At 35.5% G+C, this 23,880-nt stretch overlaps 1 protein-coding gene and 1 long non-coding RNA gene across 5 annotated transcripts in view; one reads left to right on the forward strand and one right to left on the reverse strand.

Moving 5' to 3' along the window:
- PRR16 (proline rich 16) overlaps nt 1-22,849 on the forward strand; it is a 306,437-nt gene extending 283,588 nt beyond the window's left edge. For all 3 annotated transcript variants that reach the window (XR_008913273.1, XR_008913274.1, XM_016423747.2), the window contains one exon: nt 21,602-22,849. The gene's annotated coding sequence lies outside the window, so the exon portion shown is untranslated. The remainder of the gene's footprint in view (nt 1-21,601) is intronic.
- On the reverse strand, nt 5,083-21,188 carry LOC130455357 (uncharacterized). Of its 2 annotated transcripts, none has more exons than XR_008913276.1 (3): nt 20,875-21,188; nt 19,320-19,392; nt 5,083-7,940 (listed from the first exon to the last, which is right to left on the reverse strand). It is a non-coding gene; the product is annotated as an uncharacterized LOC130455357 (long non-coding RNA). The 2 variants fall into 2 exon arrangements; XR_008913275.1 differs by lacking the exon at nt 5,083-7,940 and adding an exon at nt 9,377-11,611.
- Nucleotides 22,850-23,880: the final 1,031 nt, after the last annotated feature.

The raw sequence follows: 23,880 nt of genomic DNA on the forward strand, positions 1-23,880 counted from the left end.
TTTCAGCTCTATAATGGAGTTATATTCTTCTGTCCCTTCTCTTTCTGCCTTTTGTTCTCTTCTCCCATTCTCTTCCATTCTCATGCTATTTTTTTTCCTTCTCTGGGAGTTTGGGATGAGAAATGGATAGGAATTGTTATTGAATTGGAAAAGGGATCTCTACAGGAAGAAAGTCCTTCTACTAATGCTGATCCATACAAACACTACTGGTATAAACTTTGAAATTTGTCTGGAGGCACTGCAAGATTAAATGACTTACCCAAGGTCACACAACCACAATGTATCAGAAGCAAATGAAGCCAGTATGTGTCAATCAGGCCATTTTATTCCATTGCCTCCCTTTTAATATACAAATATCAAATTTCTCCTTTGAAAATGATTCTTCTAGGAACTAGAAAAGATTCAACATTTTGGTCATATATAGTCTCTGTCCTCTTGGAGACAGTGCATTGTAGTGGAATGAGCCTTGGAATTAAGTTAGTTTGATTTTCAGTCCTTTTTTTTGCTACTTATAATATCATCTGGATGGACTTCTGCAAGTTCTTTTTTAAAATTAATTTATTTAATCAATTTAGAGCATTATTCCTTGGTTACAAGAATCACATTATTTCCCTCCCCTCCTCAACCTCTTCCCGCAGCCAACATGCAATTCCATTGGGTATTACATGTGTCATTGATCAAGACCTATTTCCATATTATTGATATTTACATTAGGATGTTCATTTAGAGTCTCCATCCCCAATCATATCCTCATTGACCCATGTGATCAAGCAGTTGTTTTTCTTCTGTGTTTCTACTCCCACAGTTCTTCCTCTGAATGTGGATAGATTGTTTCTCATAGATCCCTCTGGGTTGTTCAGGATCACTGCATTACCACTAATGGAGATGGGCTTCTGCAAACTCTTAAGTCTCCATGGGGCTCAGATTTAGGGGTAGAAAAAGGAGGTTGAATTATATAAAATCTAATCTAAACAAAACCTCTTTTTCCAATTCTATACCTAGTTTTTAAGTAATATTGGCTGAAAAATTCTTCCTTTGACTTATGTTTGTTTTATTCATATTCCAAAGTGTTTATACTTAAGGTCTTTTAACTTTTCCAACAGTGTATTTTGCCAGTCTATATTCATCAATTCACCATGGTAGCAAGGTGATACCATCTGCTTTTAGGAAGACTAGTCTTCCTGAGTTCAAACATGACTTAAGATATTTACTAGCCATGTGATCCTGGGCAAGTCACTTAAGCCTTTTGGCCTCAGTTTCCTCATCTGTAAAATGAGGGAAGAAATGGCAAACCACTCTACTCTCTTTGCCAAGAAAGTCCCAAATATTCCTCCTGGGGTCATGAAATATTGGTCACAACTGAAATAACAAAATAACAGCCACTCATCAATTCAAATTTTAACAGATTCTTTATAAAAAGTAGATCTATAAGTGTATTATGCATCTGAAATTGTCATACAGTGATTACATTAGAGATTTTTTCCAGAAAGACAGATCGTTGTTTATCAGAGTGAAAATTCAGTTCAGTCATGTAACTACTTTACAGAAGTCATTTTACTTACTCAAATTCAGATCGCTACATATTTGACACATAAGGAAAGAACAGTTAGTTAGGATAAACAAAGGCACTAAAAATCTCTAAGTTGGAAAGTAAAGAAAGTATTTTCCTCTTTCTAAGTAGTGAGATGATGAACAACAATACAATATACCCTTCTGTTATGATTTTATTTCCCAGAGTAGAGGTTCTAAACCTATGATCCATGAATTATACACACATGTACATATATGTGTATATGTATATGTACATACATATGTATGCCTACATATATGTTGATAATGGCATTTCAAAATATATTAATATTTTAAATATTAAAATATATATTAATAACTCTTACCTTAGAAGGAAAATAGTATTTTTAAAATATAAATAAATATCCAGTGGATCCAATCTTGTGGTTCTTGACACCTAATAGTACTACTGGTGGTCACATTTTTAGTATGATCTTTTTCATTGCCTTCTTGTTATCTGTCTTCAATGTCTTAGAGTGAAAATTTTAGTATTTAACTTGTAAAAATATTTCCTTTCAGTTCCTGAAGAAGAAAAAAAAAGGATGAAAAAGTAATCAGTTACTTTATTAAGTTGGCCAGTTTCCCAACATTTTTTGTCTAGTAAATTATGTAAATAAGAGAATTTGTAGTACGCTAAACAGCCTACAATTTGTACTTTAGCATAAGCAGCAGCAGCAATCATTTTCCCTTTGGTATTGAGCATACCAAATGTATGTGTTAACATACATAAGTAAATAAGCGATTATTTGGATTTGCCAGAAATTTTAACTCAGAATTTCAATGTTACTCATATCACAAATGATGTAAAGATAAAATGACAGTTTCTTCCAAACTTCAAAAAGCAAACAAGTCCTCCATTTCCACGTCCTCATATCCTCCACAGACAGGGAATGTACTTTTTTTTCCCACCTCATGGATTAAAATCAATTGACAGAAAATAAGACCTAATTCTAAACTTCCTTTAAAATATCCACAAAGATTACTTTATTATTTTTAAAAGTCTTTTGAATCCTCGATACTTTCAGCTGGGTTGGTAATTTAACTCCTGAAAGAGACAGATATTTCATATAATAGTACATAATTAACTTTTACTCCAATATGGCCCCATAGAACACCGTAGAATAGAATGTGATACTGTCTCTATTTAAAGACCAGGGTAGACTGTTATGCAAATAAATTGTTTAAATTAAAATTTAAAATGTTATTGCAATAGATTTATACAATATATTAATGGGAGGCTTATAATTTTACTGCATTTTTTCACCATGAGATAGAGATTTGATATCTATATTTCATAAACTAGTTTTAAACCAAGGAGAGATCAATATTCTTCACATTGTGGTTCCACAATGAATTTTCAACTCAAAATAATCAATGTAATTTAATGGTCATTCAACGTGAGGCTTTTTCTTGAGTATTTCTGAATAACCAGGCCTATAATGCCTAAATAAAAGTCTTGACAATGTAGTTCAACTGGATTAAAGTCTCAGTGGATGAATTTAATCATATATAATTTGGTGGGCCATAAAAAAAGAAGTAGCAAATCAAACTATAAGCATTGAATGACATAGTTCTGTGTTCTTCAGTCTATTAAGAAGTGAAATCATCTCTACATTAGCTAATCTACACTAAGAGGACTTGATCAAAAATGCTTACACTTGAGTATTTTAATTTTATAAAGTATGTGTGCCCTGTAATGTTTTAGCACATTAATCTAGTCTTTGGTTTATTTTTTCAGGTGAAAATCCACAATTTCATCATTTTCACACTTTTTTTGTCCTTTTAGTGTTACTTATCTTTCAGTTCAAAATCATATCTTAGTCATCTCAAACTGAAAATAGTCAAGATCTTGTCTTGCTTTCCTTCTCAAACCATGTTTGCATTATATATATATATATATATATACATATATATATGTTTTTAATTTTTCCTCTCTCCTTCCTCCACTCCACTTCCCTCCACCTTCTCTGTCTCTCTGCCTCTGTCACTCTCCCTCTCCTTCTCTCTTCATTGTCTCTTTTTCTCATTTTCTAAGCAGCCCTTAGTGTTTTGGAATATGAAAAAAAAGCAGAAAAATGAAATCAAAGTGCACATCAGAGGGAAATCCATTTTCTTTTGGTCATACTTCTAAAATGATTATTTGGAATTCACATATTTGTCAAAATGGAAATGTTGACAATACAAAATAATTCACAGAGTAAATTTCTACTCATGTCTAATTTTGTCAAGAATTAGCTAACCAAAATGGAGAACGGCTCATTAGTAATCATTATAAATGCACAGCTTCTGAGACTGGTCTCTACACTTTTAAGTTATTACATCAATTTTCTCTCTCAGGGGATTTTATGATGAACTTGACCACCAGAAAGTAAATATCCTCATTTATTTTTCCCACTAAATTTACTTTCCTAGACTTTGGACCTTCACATTTTTTTTCTTTTTTCTCCCTTCCCTGGAGAAAAAAGATTCCAAAAGATAAATTGAAATAATTTTATTTTTGAAAATATGTCCTAGTGATCTGCTATTGTTATGGCCGATTGGGCAAAAGGAAACTGTGAAGCACTTAACAATTCCCTTTGGGCTCTTCTACCTGATTCTGGTCTGTCACTGTGGTGGGAAATACACTTAGTTTAATGATTGCAAGGATCAATTCTCAAAGGACTTTTTTTTAGTACTTCTAATACCGTTCCTCTTCCCAAAAGGCATTTTCCAAAGAGCCTCTGTCTGTGCTTTAATCAAAAGGTGGAAGCAACATGAAGGCAGGTTTCTCCAAGTAATACCCATGCAGAGCACGAGGATGAACTCTGCTTCATGATGGTCAACATCACCAGAGCTACAAGGAAATGGGAGTGTTCCAACTATAATGACTGGACACAACCAAGCTTGGGAAAGGCCAGAGGCCAGGGGGTGAGGGAAGGAGCTCCTTGCTAGGGATGCTAAAGGATGGTCCCTGCCCAGGTGTGGGTCTTCTTGGAAAGGGTCTCTGGTACAACGGGGGAGACTCCCTAAGACAAAAAGGGTCCTTAGCATCTGCTTAGCCCCTCCTAACTGGGACAGTCATTTCCCTTGGGGTCCATTATTCTGTCTGAAACTGCTAGCCTGGGATTCCTTCAGGGTGGATTCTCCCTGGGACAGGGAACAAGGACAAGCTTTGGGGTCTCCAACTTACAAGCTAGTCCTGAAACTTAAGGCTCATCAGATCTTACTAGGCTACAAGTTTGGGGTTCCTAGATTCCATGTTGACCTATGAACTGAAAAGTTTCATTATATGTTGGGTGTTAAACAAATTCGGAATGATTTGTCTTTCCAGGTATTTCTATATTGTTTTATACATGTTTATATATACACCATCCCTTAGTAGAACTGAAACTGTATGCGATTAAGTAATAGAGTTATTTTGGTTTGCGTAGGTGTTATTTTTAATGCCTGGGCAAAATCCCTTCCACAAATTCATCAAATCCAAACTTTCATTCGTCTCCCACCACTATTTCCCACTCCCAGTGCTTTGCCTCATCTGCCTTTGCAGCTTCAAGTTCCTGTCCTGCTGACCTTTCCCATCCTACCTACACTGGCTCCTTCCTCTGTCCTTGAAGGCTTCTCATTTTGGAGAGCTCCTCTGCCTCTGAGGTCCTCTTTTCTCACTGAAGAGTCACTCCTGACACCTTCTTTGTGAGGAAGGGCTCAGGTCGGTGATCTCTTATTCCTTTCCAAGTTCTGCTCCTCCCCTTTTGGATTTCACCTCTATGTCCCCATGCAGCAATCTTCCACTCCTTCTGTATTACATGTTGTCTCCCCCTGATAAAATATAAATTCCTTGAGATCACAGATGATTCTTCTTTCTGCACATGCTTGTTATCACCTGCATTTGACCCAATACCCAGTAATTAGTGTTTAATAAATTATTTTTCTCTAGACTGATTTATAGGATAATTTTGACTGTGACTGAACTGATCTGGAATCAACCATCTGTTGGTCTTTTGAACCAAAAAAGAATATAAAACTAGCTTTTAGGACTTTGCTTGAGAACTCCTGACAGACACCCCAAGGAACTTCCTTGTCATGTCTTTAACCTTCTTCCCAGTGTTTCATTTGCTTTTAACTTCCTGAACTTCATTTCTAATCACCTTGGGGACTACTTTTTCCTGGGAGTTATTTGAATATATTTTTTATTAAATAGACCCTTTGAACCCTCAAGCTCTGGGTGAGCCATTCTACCAGATGCAGAATAGCAATCAGGACAAATGGGGGGGGAAAGATTCAACAAGATGGTTGAGCTATTTTTGTTTTGTTTTGTTTTGTTTTGTTTTGAATTTGTTTCTTTGTTTTTGGTTGAGCTGAGAGTTGAATTGTCTTTCAGTGTAATCATATGGCTTGATGCTACCCATACAATAAGATGCTTTGCTTTGACTCCTTTAATTTGGAAACTATACTTAGTTCTACTTAAGAGGAAAGATAATAGATTTAAGGAGAGAGAAAATGAAAAGGGCTTATACTGTCTCCCTGAAAAATACCGTGTTTCATAGCAATTATTTATCCCTGTGTTGGTACGACATTTTAAGTAGGGACATTTCCTATGCAGAGATTACGTACTCTTAACATTCGTCCCGTACTTAGATTTATATAGTATGCTTAGGTGAATAAACCATCGCTGTAGAACTGAGACAAAAATGTTGTGATAATCAACAAAGCCATTCTGAACATTGTATGTTCTGGGACAGCTTTCAAAATTTAGCTCATTGATTAATTGTTCTTTATGCAGAAGTAGACAAAAACTCGGGCTGTGTAGGAAGCCTGAAGGGAAGTAGAAAAAAGAAACAAATCAAAAAACAACCAACCGATATTCCCAAGCCTGTAGCTTCCCAGGGAACCACAAAGACTCAGACCCAGATCCATGTCAGCCTAAGGTCAAGACTCCGATAGCAATAAAATGTAACCCCTCCTGCCATAACGCTAAAAGCATAAAACATCTGCTGCTGTAAGATACCGCTAGCTTGCATTTGCTCAGCCCTACAAGGAATTATATATGTATGAATTTGTTTGAACCTTCCCGTCCCTTCCTTTGGCGTGTGCACCAAAGGAAGATTTCCTGTCCTTCTGTACTTCTCTAAAGTCTGCGCCAACCCTTTGTTCAGCCCATTTCTCATTAGGAGATGCCCTGGCCAGGAATGAAATGAAGGTTCCACTCATTTGAACTTCCAGGGATCTGTACATTGTTACGAGACGTGTTCCACTCAATACTCATTGGAGCATATTTCTTTGCTTTTATTGTCCTTTCTTAAGCACAGAGTCTTGAAGAGCAACCACTGTTGTGAGACACAGAGGTTTCCAGGAGCCTTGGTAAAAACTGGATATCCCCTTCAGACCTACTCTTTTTAGAATCTTTAGATTTTTCCAGGGTCTTTTGTATTATCCCCTTCCTATACAAAGCTTTTCCTGCTCCTGTTAGTTGCAATTCAAGCTAGGAATACTTTGTATAAAGTAGCTAAGCACCAAGTCAGCCTCTATGTAGAGGGGATCACTAATTCTTTCTTACTTTGGAAAATCAACCTTTGATCCAATAATTTCGCATTACAGCCACTTACCTAGAACACTTTCTTCCTCTCCAGAGAAGGTAGATGTTTAGTTACTTCTCTTGATGGAATTATTCTGCTGATGTGTAAGTTCTGTTTCTCAGCTGACCCAATTTAGGTTTTTGTTGTGCTGCACTTGCTGGGATTATTGTGGGGGCTTGAGGTGAACCCCCAGGGTTCGGGAAGGGAACTTTTTGCAAGAATGCAAGACTGAAACTGAGCTTAAAAATATAGAGACATTTATTAATTTAGATGGTAATGTTGAGCCTGGCCAGGAGGACAGCATAGGTGGAAGACTGACCCCTAGGGGGAAACAGCATGGATGGAGAGCTGCTCCCAGCTGACATGACATGACTCTGTGCCATGCTGAAGACCTGACTCTAGGGTGGTATGCACTGAGGCATGGGCAGGGTGGGGTTGATCATCTGGCCAGTGTCTGCCTGAAGACATAGGGGGTGACCCTCATAGGTTAGGGGACAGGACAGGTAGACAGATACAATCTGATGGTATCAAGGCTTAGCCTGGAGCTGTCTCTCTCTGACCATCTAAAGGATGATCTAAGGAGGAGAATCCTCTCAGGGTCTTATAGGAGTTTTCAGATGTTTTGGGGTTTGGAGTCACAAGGATAGAAGGGAGCAAAGGAATTTCCCTGAAAAACTTCCCATGCCAGGATCCCATAGATACAGACAGATCTTCCACATCCTTCTTGAAGGAACGTCCGTCTCTGTCACTCTGTCTCTGGCTTTCTGGTTCTGTCTCTCTTTAGCATATGCTTATGATTTCATCTGTGTTGTCAGCTTTCTGCATAGCAACATACAAGCCAATTACATATCGCTTCCCTTCACATACTCGGCAATCGAGCCATTCTGACCTTGCTACTGTTGTAGATGCATTTCATACCTGATCTCTGCACCTTTTTACACACAATCACCTATATTTGGAATCCCTTCCTCCTCACCTCACTTCTAAGAATCCCCAGACTCCAACAAACATCCTCAGGTGTCGCCTCCTACACCTTTCCTGGTTTCCTCCCCTATTACCCATTTTTAGCTCTCTCCCTTATCCAGAAAAGTTATTTTGTATTTGTCGTGTGTACATTTTCCATATCCTTATCTATGTATATGATATTGCTTAGTAAAATATAATCTGCTTGTGAGCAGGAGCTGTTTTACTTATGGTTTTTTCCCTTCCTATCATGCACTGTCTGACACAGAGTAGGAGCCAAACCACCTCCTATCAAAGCATATAATTACCAATTGTAATGTAGCATCTCAGTTGTTTTTTACCTGAGTGCCCTGAAAGACTATGGCTTGCCTTTGATCATGAAGCTGGTGTATGTCAATCACCTTGATGTTACTCATTCTTATTCATTTTTACATTGCCATTTATATAAAAATCTAACGCAAACTCTGCTTTTAAAAATAAGTAACATGCTATTTTTAAAAAGTAATTGCTTTATTACATACATACACTACTACTTGTCTTAAATATTATATTGTTGGTAGGATTTCTCTGGAACCCCCTTATAACAAATATTTATTTCCCTTTGAGTTCCTATATTGTTCATGACAAAAAAAAAAAAGGACTAGCTTCTCTAGACTTTGTCTAGAGAAAATGTTTTACAGTTAATTAAAATGTAAGGGTTCTATATGTTAACTAGTTCCAGCTACAGTTACATTAAAATAAATACTATCACCTTTCCTTATATATAAATAATTGCTTCTGGATGATATTTTCTTTTTAGTCAGGATTTAGGAAGTATGAAATAAAACCCCCTTTATATAGTAACTAGTTACTAATCAAATTTTCATATCAAAAAGTTTATTCAATAGTTCTTTCTTTCTAATTTAATTACATAAATGCTTTATTTATTATTGATATTCCTGTTGTTTTTAGATAACTCACATTTGCAATTTTATAAGAGAGCACATTTTCGTGCTATACAAATTCCTTCCCTTACCACCCTGTGAGGAAGGTACTACAAGTTTGATTGTTAGCATTTCACAAAGAAGGAAACTAAGGCTACTCATACAATTTTGTGTTTTCCATTATCCTAGAGCTAAGTAGCAAAATTTAGATGCAAAGCTAGATCATATGGTCCCTTGGCACATAATAGTTACTTGTTTGTTTTTTTTTTTACTTTTTATTTATTTAATTGTTTATTTATTTTTGACATTATTTTTCTTTATTTGGTCAATTTCAAACATTATTCCTTGGTTACAAAAATCATTTTCTATTCCTCCCTCCCCTTCAACAACCCCTCCCATAGCCCACCCACAATTCCACGGGGCATTGCATGTGTCCTTGATCAGAACCCATTTCCATGTTGTTGGTGTTTGCATTAATATGTTCATTCAGAGTCTCCATCCCCATCATATCCCTTCGACCCATGTGATCAAGCAGTTGTTTTTCTTCTGTGTTTCTACTCCCACAGCTTTTCCTCTGAATATGGATAGTGTTCCCTCTCATAGATCCCTCCAGGTTGTTCAGAACCACTGCATTGCCACTCATGGAGAAATCCATGACATTTGATTGTACCACAGTGTATCAGTCTCTGTGTACAATGTTTTCCCGGTTCTGCTCCTCTCACTCTGCATCACTTCCTGGAGGTCGTTCCAGTCTCCATGGAATCCCTCCACTTTATTATTCCTTTTAGCACAATAGCATTCCATCACCAACATATACCACAATTTGTTCAGCCATTCCCCAATTGATGGGCATCCCCTCATTTTCCAATTTTTGGCCACCACAAAGAGAGCAGCTATGAATATTCTTGTACAAGTCTTTTTGTCCATTATCTCTTTGGGGTACAAGCCCAGCAGTGCTATGGCTAGATCAAAGGGCAGACATTCTTTTATCGCCCTTTGGGCATAGTTCCAAATTGCCCTCCAGAATGGTCGCATCAATTCACAACTCTACCAGCAATGCATTAATGTCCCAACTTTGCCACATCCTCTCCAACATTCATTACTTTCCCTTGCTGTCCTGTTAGTCAATCTGCTATGTGTGGAGTGATACCTCAGAGTTCTTTTGAATTGCATCCCTCTGATAATGAGATTTAGAGCACTTTTTCATGTGCTTATTTATAGTTTCAATTTCTTTATCTGAAAATTGCCTATTCATATCCCTTGCCTATTTTTCAATTGGAGAATGGCTTGATTTTTTGTACAATTGATTTAGCTCTTTGTACATTTGAGTAATTAAACCTTTGTCAGAGGTTTTTGTTATGAAGATTGTTTCCCAGTTTGTTATTTCCCTTCTGATTTTAGTTACATTGGTTTTGTTTGTTCAAAAAACTTTTTAATTTGATGTAGTCAAAATTATTTATTTTCCATGTTGTGACTCTTTCTAAGTCTTGCTTGGTCTTAAAGTCTTTTCTTTCCCAAAGATCTGACATGTATACTATTCTGTGTTCACCTAATTTACTTATAGTTTCCTTCTTTATATTAAAGTCATTCACCCATTTTGAATTTATCTTGGTGTAGGGTGTGAGGTGTTGATCTATTCCTAGTCTCTCCCACACTGTCTTCCAATTTTCCCAGCAGATTTTATCGAATAGTGGATTTTTGTCCCAAAACCTGGGATCTTTGGGTTTATTGTATACTATCTGGCTGAGGTCACTTACCCCAAGTCTATTCCACTGATCCTCCTTTCTGTATCTTAGCCAGTACCAAATTGTTTTGATGACCGCTGCTTTATAATGTAGTCTGAGATCTGGGACTGCAAGTCCTCCTTCCTTTGCCTTTTTTTTCATGATTTCCCTGAATATTGTTTATATTTTATTCTTCCAAATGAACTTTGTTTTTTTCTAGCTAAGTAAAAAAGTTTTTTGGATGTTCAATGGGTATGGTACTAAATAGATAGATAAGTTTGAGTAGAATGGTCATTTTTATTATGTTAGATTGTCCTACCCATGAGGAGTTAATGTTTTTCCAATTGCTCAGATCTAGTTTTAATTGTGTGGAGAGTGTTTTGTAGTTGTGTTCATATAGTTCCCGTGTTTGTCTCGGCAGATAGATTCCTAAGTATTTTATATTGTCTAGAGTGATTTTGAATAGAATTTCTCTAATTCTTGCTGCTGAAATGGGTTGGAGATATAGAAATGCTGATGACTTGTGTGGGTTTATTTTGTATCCTGCAACTTTGCTAAAGTTGTTGATTATTTTGACTAGCTTTTTGGTTGATTCTCTAGGATTCCATAATAGTTAATAAATGTTTATTGATTGAAAAAATAAAGTTCAGAGTCCAGAGTCCAATATACTAGGCTGACGTCATGTCTTCTCATATGACATGTGAACTCATTATATAATGGTTTCTTTTGTTTTTCTTGGTCATATTTGGATCAACATTGGATTTGAAGAGCCTTTTCTTAGAACACCTTCATGTAGTTCTTTCAATATTTGTTTGTTTATAAAAATTAACTTGCTCATCGTTTCTTCTGACAAGTGTTTCTTAAAGTGCACCATTGATTCCTAGTGAGAGAGGAGAGGAAGGAAGAAATTGTGGACAAGGAAGACAACTAATACAAAGTCATTGAAACTGGAGTTGGAATGTTGAATGTATGGTACTATGTGAAGACGAATTCAATTATGGGATCCACATTCAAGGAGACTGAAATGGTAGGAAGGGGTTACATTGTGAAGATAACATAAGGAAGATTACACTAGTATATTTTATGATCTCCAATTTTATTAGATTCACAATGTAGAATGAACTTGAATATGTAATGATGATTACTCAAAAATAAAGAATAATATTTATGACTACCACTTATTGCACAAGAAAAATATTTTTAAATCCTTTTGTCTTCTTTTAAATTTTAATTAATTTAGAATATTTTCCCATGGTTACATGATTCATATTCTTTCCCAACCTGCCTCCCTCCCCCCCCATAGCCAACACACAATTCAACTAGTTTTTACATGTATCATTGGTCAAGATCTCTTTCCATATCACTAATATTTGTAATAGAGTGAGCATTTAGTCTACATCCCCAATCACATCCCCATCAAACCATGTGATGAAGGAGAAGTTTTTCTTCGGTGTTTCTACTCTTACAGTTCTTTCTCTGATTGTGGAAAGCATTCTTTCTCATAAGACCCTCAGAAATGTCCTGGATCATTGCATTGCTATTATTAGAGAAGCCCATTTTCTTTTATGCCACAGTGTCTATATACAATGTTCTCCTGGTTCTGCTCCTTTCATTCTGCATCAGTTCCTGGAGGTTGCTCCAGTTCCCATGGAATTCCTCCACTTTACTATTCCTTTGAGCACAACAGTATTTCATCACAAACAAATTTCACAATTTGTTCAGCCACTACCCAAATGAAGGAAATGTCCTCATTTTCCCTTTGACTTTTTAAAAGGTAAAGTTAAGAAAGGAAAAAAATAAAAACACTTTGGGGCAGGCTCTCATATTAAAACAAACAAACAAACAAACTTGCAGATATGGTATTTAATGTGGTTATTGGAGTTTTAATATGTTCTGGTAAATATTGGCATATATATTACTACTTTATTACTAATGTCACAGTACTAATTAGTAATATTATGTTCCTTTTTTGGTTGTGTTAAATAGAGGAGATTCAGAGAAATTATATGGTTTGATTATGACCACACAGTAACATAGGGTAGATTTGAATCCAATTCTCCTTGACTTAATACTCTATCTATTACAACATACTGTCTCTCATTCTTTGTTGTAGAAATTATATAAATGTGATTATCAGATTTTAAGTTATCTATACATATTCCATCATATCCACACTACCAAATTGTATTTCAGGTAAATTTTATAAGATATTTGCATTAACTATATAAGTGAGAAAATGTATATATGGATGCATATATATGCATATAAGTACATATACATATGTATTTAAAAGAAGTATAAATTTTCACATAGTTTGCTTTTTTAAGTGAGGTGTAACACATAACTAAATGACTATAATGTGATGCATTTGCAGCATGCAAATACCAGAAAAAGTGCTTAGCTTTTCTTTACCTCTGATCATGCATTTACCCCTGCACCCAGATATGATCTCTTTTACCCCTTTCCCAAAAGAAAGCAAGTGACCTGTCTCTTATTATATGATCCACAGTGTTTATTCCAGGGTCTTGTTCAGAATGGACACTCTTATATACTGAGTGAATGGAGGGTTTTTTTTTATTTTGGGGGGTCTTTGATTTAATTCATAATTTGTGATAAAGTTTATATGCCTTAGTAATTTAAGTTTGAATAGATCAGCTTGATAATCATTTAATTTAACTTAATTTATAATTTAATACATAATACAGAAACATCAATCATACCTTTTGCATTTTTGTCCCCATTTTACTGGAAGGGATAAAATTAGTTTTATCTTCAAGAACTAAAATCAAGATAAAACAGAATATAGCGATGATTGTCAACCTAAGTGGAAATGACCCATTGGCAATAGCTGGTTGGGAAACAGTTTTCTTAATCTAGTAGAGTAACAACTATATATAATGTCTTGTAGATTGAGTTCAATGATATGCTTAGAAATTATAGGATGAGAGATGCCACCTAGGGAGTTCAATATTCAGTGAAAGAACTGAGATACTGATTCTGGGACCAAGATTTGATTAGAAAATAATAAAAAAATCAGTCATATCTGAGGAATAATACATCTACCTCTTGGAGAATGCAGCAAAGTTGAAATAATGCCTTTCTCCTTCCCTCTATCAGCAATGTATCTTGTTTTGAGAGCCAAACCTGCGGTCTCTCAAAGAGGAGGGTCCTTCTGACTAGGTGGAGCTATAAGGCAAATAAGAGATGAGAGACAACTGAGTGCTCAGACCTGTGCTTAGGTATCACTCAGTGTTCTGCCATTGCACGGAGTTTGCATTTATTTTGTAGCTTTAGTCAGTACATACTTTTCTGGCACACAATTTCATTCTCAACATACATGTTTCCATAGAACCCAACAACAGATGCAAAGCCTAAGGAGATAGTCAACAAAACATTGTTGCTAAATGTATGGTCAGAGGATAGAATCAACATGGCACAGATTTGCCAGAAGTTTTTATACCTAGAAAAGAGCATCCTAGCTAAGTGGGTATATAAGAATCCTTAGGTTTAGGTTTAATTTTGTAAGTGGGATCTCCTAGTAATATTCTGGGAGGTCAGAGTGGGACATCTGTATTAACCTTGCAAGCATGTTGTTCTCATCTATTTTTCCTGGGGCTAAGTAAGAATAATAATCATAACAATTCCAATAATAAGAGGATGTTAATAAGGAAAGTCACTTGGGGGGGAGGATTTCAGTGGATGTTTCCATCCTTCTTGGGGGCTGCTTTGCAGTTGCACTCCCCAGTTTCCACATGTGACCATGTCAAACAGCATGGTCTTTGATGGCTCCCTGGCATCTCCCCCTTTTTTGTTTTTTAATTTAACTGACTTTAATTCAATTTGGACTTGATGTAGGGTAGAGTCTAGGGATGTAATGACAGAGATGAGTGCAGTAATTCCCAAAATAGGGGATGCAATGGAATGCTTAGAGGGGTTTAAACTATGGGGAATTAATTGTAGGGCATAAATGCTTGTATTATCATACCTGTCAGTAGTCATATTAACAGGAAGTATAATAAAAGGTGGTTGTTCAACAACAAATACAGTGATACCAGGAATGGAGGGATTAAGACAATTGCTTAAAATACATCCTAAACAATAAATTCTAAAAGTCAAGGAAGATAACATATGCATTTGTAGGACCATGGAGGAAGTCAGAGTCATTGGTGTAAAGTTAAAGACAGTAGTACAATCAGGAGGTGAAAATCCTTGCTTGTGCTTGTGCTGCAAGTGTCTTGATTTGTTCCCAAGTTGGTAGAGCATCCTGAGCGGCTGTCTTGACACAGTCTCTCTGTATCTGCATTCTCTTCATTGCCTTCTTGATGGGATGGTCATGCAGCTTGTTGTTGGGGCAGGAGTCATGTCCTAAAAGTCCTAACCTTTAACTTAAAAATTTAGATTATGTATCCCTAGTAAATAGCTAAATAGTACTTGTGACATTTAATTGTGGGCCAATCAGAACCTCAGAAATGCATGGGAAAAAGATCTTGTTTAGAAATATACATGCACAGACTAAGCATCAGATATCAATAAAAGCAAAGTATAATAGATGTGGTCATTTTCCTCTTAAAGGAAAAAAATTTCATCTATAATTATTAATACTCCAATTCCAATCATTATCACAATTTGGAAACAAGTTGCTTGCCCATTCATACAACCTAGAAATTGCTAAAATATTTACCTCAATCAAGTGTCAGGTTCTCACCAACTTTGCTGCATAGAAGTTTTATTTACATACATGCCACTGTAGTGGTGAAAAACTATCCTAGACGATCTTAAAGTGTATTTAAATTTAGTATAATCCTACTTATGATAGAATTTTTTACTGCTCTCTAGAAATCCTTTTTACTTCAGAAGAAATAGGGACAGGTGACAGGTAGCTTGTTGTGACAGGAGAAAGGATGTGTGTGTGTGTGATGAAACAGGTTTACTCAAAAAATAGATGAAAACCTTTAATAATAGTGTTTTAAAATCATAGGATCTTTGGTTTCAAAAGTATATGTGTGTCCCTATACATAAAGGTGGATAATGGAATCCATTTTCCAGTAACCAGTGAAATTATTTGTAATCAATAAACCTGCGTCTGATTGACAGCCAGTGTATGTTTATTTAACTGTAGTTGGGGTTTGCATCCTAGCAATTCCAAACAATTCCTTTGAGGGGTTAATATGCTTAACTTTTCAAAATTTATATCATGGATGTATTATGGTTCACACAGAAGCATTTATAGGAAAGACTGACATGTTGATGTATAAAAGGGCAATTTATATATTTCCTCAAAATTTTATTCTAACCACTTGAACTATAAATCTTTCAATTCTGATATACTCAAATTATCATCTTGAACAGTTAATCCAATTATTCATAAATCATTATATTACTAATTTGGTTTAATTAATTTTAACATATCAATTGTTGTGACTAAAGGAGAAAAATGTTCTTTAACCGAACTTCTTTAGAATTCTGACTTTATAGTTTGGCCTCTGCAGTTTTAACCAAAAAACCTTTTTGTGCTGTCTGTTTCTAGAAAAGCTCATATTTTTACTTAATAATAATATGTAGAAATTATCATATTTAGACATATTAAAATAAGCTCTTAAAATTCTTATTACTCTTTAACCTTAGTTGTAAACCAGATCAAAATTCATTCCAGATGTCAACTAACACCTCAGGTCTTTCATATTATATCTCTAAAGTTTAAATAAGGTAGCAGAAAACTTTTACCTGTTTAAAATATTTTTGTTGTATTAGTCCCTTATTGAAAGTGTTAGGTCATTGCAAGCACTTTTGATCTCCTTCCTGTGCCTGAGGAAGGGGTTAAATTACTTTTGGAAATGGTCTTTGGAAAGGATTTTTTTTTTCTTTTTTTCGCACTTGGCTGCATCTGGCTATATTCCTAGTAAAGGTACTTTGCTGAGGGAAAAAATTATTCCTTTCTTTTCAATTTAACACTTAAGTTACATGTTTTAAAACCTTGATATTAAATCACTCCCAATATATTAATTAAGAGTTTCACAACTTCCAAATTGACTCTGATTAAAGTTCCTTAACAATGTTTCCTTAATATGTTTCAGCAGATGTTTCCATCCTTCCCGAGGGCTGCTTTGCAGACCCCAGTTTCCATGTGTAACCATGTCAAACAGTGTGATTTTTGATGGCTCCCAAGCAATCTTGCATCAGAAATACATGACTGCAGGACAATTAAGTGTTCTTAGTTTAGAGGTGAACTCAAGCACATTGCTTCCTGAATTCTATCCTTCTGAGCAGATGATGCAAGATCTTGAAGACTTTGCATATCCTCATCTATGATCCAAGTCATCTAGCAAAGGGGAGCTTCCAAAGTAACACCAGTATGGAGAGTAATTCTTGAGAAGAGTTCTAGAGTTAACTGCACTGGATTGTATAGACCTGAAGTAACATGTTCCTTGTAGAAGGAAGAAGGTAGTCCACATATTTTCCATTTACTTTGGTATTTGAAGTGGGAAGATACTGAAGATTTCTTTTGAAACAGGAGGCCCTGGAATAACAAACAATTGTGCAGTGCAGTTTTGTTCACTGGATGAGCATTCAGTCCCTTTGCAGGTGTAAGGTTCCTCTCTTTGAAAGTGTGTTTATCACACATGTTGCAAAATATGTTCCTCTGTACTAGTGTTCTCTAGATATAACTTCTGGATATTTTTGTGATTGACTGCACATGTGTTTTATGGGAGAGACATAAAGTATCTTTGCTTTTCATCAATTATATGCTCGGGTATCTAGACGGGTCAGTGGGTACAGGGTCAGACTTGCAGTTAGGAGGCTTCATCATCAAATCTGACCCCATACACTTACTAGCCGTGTGACACCGAGCAAGTCACTTACCTCTATTTTCCTTGTTTTCCCCATCTCTAAGGTGAACTAGAAAAGGAAATGGCAAACCAATTCATTATCTTTGCAAAGGAAACCCCAAAGGGGATCATGAAGAGTTGGACAATACTGAAAACAAATGAATAACAATAAATTATATGCTCAGTACTCCAAAATTAGAGCCTGCACTGTCAGTGTGCTGCGGCGTAGCCCCAGTGGTACTATTCTGTGCTCCCAAGTGGTTAGGAAGAATGTAAAGACGGATTGCATCCATCACACAGTATTCAATTGTATATCTTGTCACAAATAGAACTTGTTTCTATACTATTCCCTTAACAAATTATTGTTTAAAGTGCTTGTCTTGGAGCTAGGAAGAAACGAGGTCCAATCCTGCCTGATGGAGTTGAGTTGTTTGACCATCGTCAAGTCATTTGTCCTTCCTCAACCTCAATTTTCTCAACTGCAAATTGAGGGAATTGAGTCTAATGGATTACATCAAATCTTCTGTTTCTAAATTTAAGATCTTATTCATCTGTGTAGTCTTCTCTCCCTTTGCCCATGCCATATGCACATCTCATTGGGGAAATGTTTCCCATCCCACTCCTTGATAAATCCACTTCTTTCTTCCCTCCCTCCTCATCATGTGAGACTTCAGTAGGAACTCTTCAGTGTATGGAACTCTGTGCTCTGATTCAATGAATAGTATAGTATAATAGTATAGTTTATATTTAAACCACATCTTCTTTTCATTTTCAATAAGACAAAATGAGTTTTACAGGTTGAACCAACAGAAATGGGTTTTGTTCTTTTATCTCATCTTATTCCATGACATGCTCCCCCTCCCTGAAGCTATCCACCTTCCAAATTACTCTATTTCTGTTTAATGCATAATTATTCTTCTAGGCACTCAAGTTCTCAAACTTCATGTTATGGCCTCATGCAATTGCGAATTCTCTCTTCAACGTTCCCACTGTACGATTGTCTAATCAATGGCCATTTCTCTGCCAGAATCCTTCTTGATGTCGTTCTTTTCTTAGATTCTTACGTTCTCTCTGAGTTGTGGAACAATGTATACTCCCTACCAAACTCGTATTTGCACAATGAAGAAAGCAAACATGGGACTTCAATCAACTATTTTAAATCCTCCAAATGAAGCATGAAAAATGTAATAGCATCTGACAAATTTGTAAGCACAACTGATTGTCATTAGGGAAGATGGAAATTTTCTGGTTGAATTTCAATAGAAACCTCTATATAGTTGGCAAAGAGGGTTAGAAATGGGAGTCACCGTTTAGTTGGAAAAGCTCATAATGCACTTTTTTTTCTTCTACATATATTTTTCTGTTATAATAAGCTTTAAAGCCAATCCAATAAGTAAATTGAATTTAGAAACAAATCTTTGAATCCTTATATGGCAAAGTGTTAAAGTAATATTTTAAAAATATTAATATGTATTCATCATACTTTCATTCAAATGTCATAACTAATGAACATTTTACACAAGCAAAAAGGCTTTTCATGACATTCATAAAATGTTTTTAAAATACAATTTCATTTTTATCTAATCTTTTATATTATCTATTTTGCAGAAATTTTATTACATATTCAATTATGATATAGTTTTATACAATATATAATATTATTAGTAGATGTTTGGATAAGAAAAGTCTCTTTGATTTGAACCATAAGCATATTGATGGGAGCTCATGAGTAAAATTTAGTACTACAAACCCACATATTACCTTGAACTTGAGATAGTTACTCCTTTTATTCCCCAATGTGTATGATGGCGGATTGCTTAAGGTCAAGGTGAAGCTGTGTTTAAAACAAAAACAAAAACAAAAAAACTTTCATTAATACAGAAAAAAAAACATGACGAAGAAAATGCACATTAAAATGTTTTCTGCCAACATGATTTTTTAGCCACAATTCTAAAACTGTTCTCCAGTAATACACTATTGCATGGAGTTGTCTCCGTTTTCTAATTGCTACGTAAATCATGTACAAGCTTGGAAAGAGTTTGAGTGGCTGCAAAATCTTTGATTGTAGAAGTAGTTTTAGCTTTTATGCCTCATATCTGATAGACGTTAAGCTCCTTGCAGCCAGGAACAGTTTTCATATTTCTATTTATATACCTTAATAAAACAGCTTATCAACTTGGCTAAATTCATTAATTATCCAGTTGGCTACAGAATGATGGATTTTGAGCCACAATGACTTTATTGCACTACATTCTAAATCATAGAATACTTATATTTTGTGTTGATTAAAGGAATACACTATATATATATATATATATATATATATATATCGTGTATAAAATATAATCAGTAAAATAAAAGAAACACAAATTAATTTTAATGATTACTATAATTGATTGAATAAGAAGGCATCTGTGGCTCAATTTAGAAACTCCAGCAATCATTAGACCACAGTAACTTTCTGAGTACTTGATTCAGCATTTAAAAGTAAAGTAATAAAGCATTAGTGATCATAAAAGTTGAATTTAATATACACCTGTCAGAAAATGTATAATATTACTACATTTTTTTCATCTAAAAGCTAGGAGGTACAGGTATTTTATTAGACTAGTTAACTCTGAAATTTACCAATCACACTACTAAATAAAAATAATAACTAGAATTTCTAAAGTATTTTAATGTTTACAAAGGTTGGTTCTTTATGGGTTATCTAATATAAATAAAGACGTAGCTTAATATGATTATGAGCTGGAAAGGAGCTTAAAATTCTAGTTTAGCCCTATCATTTTTTATAGAATATAAAGTTAAAAACAAATTGAATTATTTTTCCCTTCAAAAGTTCAAACGGTAATTTTGTTCCATTTATTTAAGACTAATGGCTTCTAAAACGCTCAAATTATAAAAATCTGATCACTTTTAGAATGTTTAGTGATTATTTATTTATATGTATAGTTTATTTAATTAATCATTTTTGTTAAACATACGTTTCATTTTTTCATACTTCAATCTTTTTATTGCGGAAGACAGTGGGCTAGAAAGGGGCCTAGGTTTATTTCAACTGAAATACGTGAGTACTATCAACGTTAGGTTTGTAGACTTGCTATACCAAGGGTGGATGGTTACTTGATACCCGTAGATGGGAATAGGGCCAGGAGGCCTTCTAGGCCCAGAACACCATGTGACTCAGACCAAGGTTTAGAAGGAGGACCAGAGGCCTAGCAACAAGAAATTGCTCTCCTATGAGTTCTGGATGCTCCTCCCACCTTCCCTATTTACCACACTCTATCTATGAAACCCAGCTCTATACCTGCCTCACCTGACTAGTCCTCCCAAATAATAAGTTTCTAGTTTGTCAGAGTAGCAGCTTCAACTCTTGACAAGTTCAGCCCTCCTCGGCCTGGGCCCAAGATGGCGTCAGGCCTCTCCCGCAGTCAGTTACTGGCTGGCCAGCAGTTCCTCTTCACAGCAGTCAGGACTTTGGCTCAGGAGCATGATTAGGTGATAAAATTAGGAGACAGAGTAGGCAGGATCTCAATACCAGGATCCTAGAACAGCAGGAAACAGCTTCGGCTCCACTGGGAAAAGAGAGGCAAACTCCCACTTGGCTCAGACAGGAACAAGTCACAGGAAGTTCCGCCTCAGGGACAGGAACCAAAGAGCGTCCAATTTTCCCAGTGTGCTCTCTGAGAGACTCTAGAATAGGGCCTGATAGTTCGGTGGCTGCGATTTTTAAAATGGTACTAAAGAAGTGCATTTCCTTGTTTAATGTGATCTCTCTCTTTCCCTCCCTCTCTCTCTCTCTCTCTCTCTCTCTCTCTCTCTCCCTCTCTCTCTCTCTCCCCCCCCTCTCTCTCTCTCTCTCTCTCTCTCTCTCTCTCTCTCTCTCTCTCTCTCTCTCTCTCTCTCTCTCTCTCTCCCCCTCTCTCTCTCTCTCTCTCTCTCTCTCTCTCTCTCTCTCTCTCTCTCTCTCTCTCTCTCTCTCTCTCTCTCCCTCTCTCTCTCTCTCTCATTCCATGTTCCTTCCTTTCATATATATTTTTTAGGCTGAAAGAAATTTCTACGTTTGGAGGCATGTCGGTTAATTGTTTTCACATCAGATTCATCACTATGACTTCTTGCCATCTAGAACTGATTAAAGGAACCAAGAACCTGACCCTCCTCAAAGCAGTGAAGCCCTCCAAGATGGAGCAGAAGATGTCACTGGAGCAATCTACATCAATTCATCCCCTTGAACCCAATAGCCATGAGCTGAGAGTCCTGAAGAAAAACCACAGCCTTAAGTTTCATTCACTTGGAAATTGCTAGGAAGATAAAGCATAGACAGAAGGGATCAAAGCATACTATTTTATGGAATATTACACTTGTGGAAACAAAGTTTTACCAATTAGGCCATGCATTTATCTTTTTTTTTTCCTTCTGTGCATGTAAAAACGGAGGGGAAGAAGTTTGGGCAGGGAGGAGAAAAAGAGAAAAGAGATACCTCTATTTAGAATTAATTACTTCCCCAAAAGAAACTATCAAAATTTATAACTAAATGCAAAGTAGGAGCACTTAGGTCACAGTAGTAAACCATATTGGACAAGAGGAATGTTTCTGTTTGTGGAGAAAGAAGATTGTTGCTATCCCTTGAATAAACTCAAAGCCATAGAGAAACAGCAGTGAAGATGCTCAATGTTTGAAAAAATTCTGTCCAATCCTTCCCACATATTTGAAGAAAGGTTTTGGGAAGTCAGCTCTTACCAACTGCATCTCAATGAACTTCTAACTGTTTGCACTGTCACTTCCATTCAGGGTAATGATGTGTGCTGGTATTTGCACAGATGGTCCCATGAGATTTTAGACAGCCAACAAACTGTTTCTTGTAGATGCTCTGAAAAGGGAATATTGAAAAAACTGTGAAAAAAATATTCGTTTTTCTTCAAAAAGAGGAGAGGACTTACATTCAGTGAAAATGATCCTTTCTTAAATTTCATAAACCAGCAACAAGAAAGTCACCCACAAATTTCATTTGGTCAAGTAAATTAAAAAGGGATCAATTATTTTTTAATGAAATCATTTTATATCATAATAATAGCCAAGAAGTCAAATTCAATGAACTGGACAGTCCATCATTCTTACTGAACTTGGATACTGTTCTCCCATTGATAGTAAAACAAACAAACAAACAAAAACATTTATAATATGTATTTGACATATTAAAGTTTTTATAGCCATTTATCTATGCTTCATGAAAAAATGTAACAAACAGCATTTTCAGTTTATTTTTCTAAATAAATGTGTTGTTTGTATTATTTGCTGTTGCCTATTCAAATTGCTTTTTATTACCTGAAGAATAATTTTCTCTTGAAACACATAACAATTGTTTTGTCATGTTAATTCAGAACAGCTGATAAACTGAAAACTCAAACACAGTGTGCCTATAAAATAGGAATATGTTTCCACTGAAATTCTTAACGGGAAAATGGTGTATGTTTAACAGTAGGTTTTATTTAGGGGGTTAATTTGATATTCATGGGAGATTACTACACTTTCATACTAGGAGATGATATTCTTCTACTGATGACATTGCTTAACAAATAGGTTTGAATTGAGTTCTTATTTTGATTTCTGCTTTCAAAACAATATTCTAAATCCCCTGGGGTTTTTATATGATTGAACAGAGTGAAAAATTGGATAAAATAAGTAAGCCTTTGCATACAATTTTTGGCCTTCACATTATACATCTGCTACTGAGAGGTCTGTTTACATTTAATGTTATATCTAAAGCCATGTTCATAATAGAATGACCAAACAGTTTGGACTCAATGATCAAGGCTGCTCATTTTTTAATCTATATATAGCCTCATTAAGCTGCTCAGTCTATTAGTATTTAAATGGTTACTACCTTCCATAAGTTGTGGGAAATATGAATCACGTTAGCCATAAAACATATCATTGTGGTCCCCATCACCTGAGTAGAAGCTGCTAATACTGTATTCACTTAAATCCTTTAGTTTGCTGCAAGTTCCCTCGATAGTTGCACAATATCTTACAGCTTGACTATGAGAATGAATTTGTCAGGCATAATTTAGTTATATGAAAACAAACAAAAAACCCTTATACATGAAAATAATAAAGCATTTTGCATAAGGAACACATATCCCTAAGTCCCATAGAATTTTGGTAGTTGAGACAGAAAAACATAAATTGGTCTAAACTATTTTTAAAAATATATTTGGATTTCTTTCACCAATTAATAATTTGAAGCCAATCCAGAAAAGTCAAAATCCCAGCAAACTTTTGAAACCAAATCAAAGTTGTCATTCAAGAATTATAAAACTAG

Source organism: Monodelphis domestica, chromosome 7, assembly GCF_027887165.1.
Source record: "Monodelphis domestica isolate mMonDom1 chromosome 7, mMonDom1.pri, whole genome shotgun sequence".
In the NCBI taxonomy this organism is placed as follows: Eukaryota; Metazoa; Chordata; class Mammalia; order Didelphimorphia; family Didelphidae; genus Monodelphis; species Monodelphis domestica.